This window comes from Rhagoletis pomonella, unplaced genomic scaffold, assembly GCF_013731165.1.
Source record: "Rhagoletis pomonella isolate Grant_MI unplaced genomic scaffold, Rhpom_1.0 Rhpom_scaffold_00014, whole genome shotgun sequence".
Taxonomy (NCBI): domain Eukaryota; kingdom Metazoa; phylum Arthropoda; class Insecta; order Diptera; family Tephritidae; genus Rhagoletis; species Rhagoletis pomonella.
The window spans coordinates 18,948,419-18,951,060 of record NW_023458568.1 but is presented as its reverse complement, the minus strand read 5'-3'; positions in this window follow the sequence as shown (position 1 = coordinate 18,951,060).

Here is a 2,642-nt window from a genome sequence, read left to right as displayed (position 1 = left end):
CGGGATTTAAATCGACTAATCCCGGGATATTCGGGACTTAAAAAGGACCGGGATCCCGGTATCCCGACATCCCGTGATCCCGGGATTGACGTCCCTAGTCCATACATATTATATATGTACAAACATGGATGTATGTATGTATGAACACATGTATGCATAATACGAGAAAACTTTTTGAAGTGAAACAACACTTAGAAAAAGACCAATCCAAGAATAAAAGTAAAGGTGAGTACGTACATAGACAAAGAAAAGGATAAAGGCAAAGGTAAAAATAAAAACAAAAACAAAGTTTCGTAAAGATAAAGCCAAAAATTAAGAACAAGGGAAATTTAAGCACTTTACTTATATAAGGGCAAAGGTGATGGGAAATATGTATATGAAGAATATGATAAACATAAAAATAAGAACAAAGACAAATATAAAGAAAAAGATGAGGATGAGGATACCGATAAAAGTATAGATGAAGATAGAGGAACAAAGATTAAAATAAAGGTAGTTGTAGAGAAAAGGATATAGATAGATGCACAGAGACTCAATCTGGGAACTATTTCGGGATTTTAGATATTTTCGGGATTATCGGGACTTATCGATATAATAATCGATATTTTGTCGGTTTTTTCATCGATATTTTTATCGATATTGTTATTGATTTTGCTATTGATATTTTCGGAACTTATCGATATATGATAGGTATTTTTATCGATTTTGTTATCGATATTTTTTACCGATTTTGTTATCGATATTTTTATTGATTGTGTTATCGATTTTGTAACCGGTTTTGTTATCGACTTTGTTATTGATTTTATTATCGTTTATTTATCGATTTTATTATCGATATTTTTATCGATTTTGCTATTGATTTGGTTATCGATATTTTTATAGATTTTGTTGTCGATATTTTTAAAGATTTTGTTGTCGATATTTTAATCGGTTTTGCCATCGATATTTTTATCGGTTTTGTTATCGATATTTTTATCGATTTTGTTATCGATATTGTTACTGATCTTGCTATCGATATTTTCGGAACTTATCGATATAATGATCGATACTTTTATCGATACTTTTATCGCAACTTATTCGATTTTGTTATCGATTTTGCTATCGATTTTGTTATCAATATATTTATCGACTTTGTTGTCGATATTTTTATCGATTTTGCCATCAATATTTTTACTGGTTTTGTTGCCGATATTTTTATCGATTTTGCTATCGATATTGTTATCGCTTTTGTTATCGGTTTTATTATCGATTTTGCTATCGATGTTGTTATCGCTTTTTTATCGATATTTATATCAATTTTGTTATCGATTTTTTGATAGATTCTGTTATCGATTTAGTTATCGATATTTTGTTATCGATTTTGTTACAGCCTGCAGACCAAGACGAAGGCGCTGGACTGTTCCTTTTATCCTTTCCTCAATGCTAGGCTTCCACTACGCCCGCCGTTGATCGCCCACCAAGTTACCTGGTTCAGGTAGTCTTGAGCCAGATCGAAAATGGTGCATAGGAATCGGCCCTTAACCAAAAGTTCCACATCATTTACATAGGCGGTCACCCTAGAGCCCACTTTTTCCAGTTTCTCTAGAAGGAGTGTTTCTTCCCTATATAAAATACATGGAAAACTTTGAGCGCTGTGAGCACTCCCTAAAAATTTTTTGATTTCAAAATAAAACAAGTAAGAAAGTCTAAGTTCGGGCGGAGCCGAACATTAAGTACCAAGCGCAAGTATTAAATATATGTTTTCCACCTTTCCGAAAGCTACCGCTTCATGATAAGCCGGCGTGTATAAATTTTAAGTAAACTAGCGTCCTTAAATTTCAAAATATTGAGATTTCAAGCATTTCTGAAATTAACCGTTATATGAAAATCGGCCGTAATTTTAGTCCGATTTCAACAATTTTCAATGGTTTACTTTTATGTGGCAAGCACAATAACCATACCGAGTTTGGTACAAATTGCTAGAACGGTTAGCGAGATACATATACGTGCTCATAAGTGGGCGGTGCCACGCCCATTTTCCAAAATTTTATCATAAACGTATTTCCTGGCAAACAATTGTTGCAACCATCATTTTGAATAAATTAGCTTTAATATTTACTGATTTATCGAGGATTTCGTATTTCTCGAAATTACCGTTATATGGGATGTGGGCGTGGTTATTGTCCGATTTTAAAAATTTTCGGCTATTTGGTATGCTGTACCAGGGCCAACAACTGTGCCATGTTTGGAATAAATTGATGCAGCCGTTACCAAGATATACACATGTAACCATAAGTGGGCGTGGCTAAGCCCATTTTCAAAAAAATGTTAATATTCTTATTTTTCGTCTAAAATTTATTATAAATATCAATTTTGAGTGAATTATCTTCAGTAGTTACTAAAATATCGCAGTTTTTGTATTTCTGAAAATTACCGTTATATGGGAGGTAGGCGTGGTTATTGTCCGATTTTGCCCATTTTCAATACCATCCGTCCTACGCCCGAAAGAAGTACACGTACCAAGTATATAAAATGTCGACGGGATGTTTTCGCAACTTCAAAATTGCACATACATATATATTTTTTTAAATCAACAAAAAAAAATACCATGAAAAGTATTCTGTATATTGCAAAAAAAATCTATGCAAAATATTTCTGTGAGT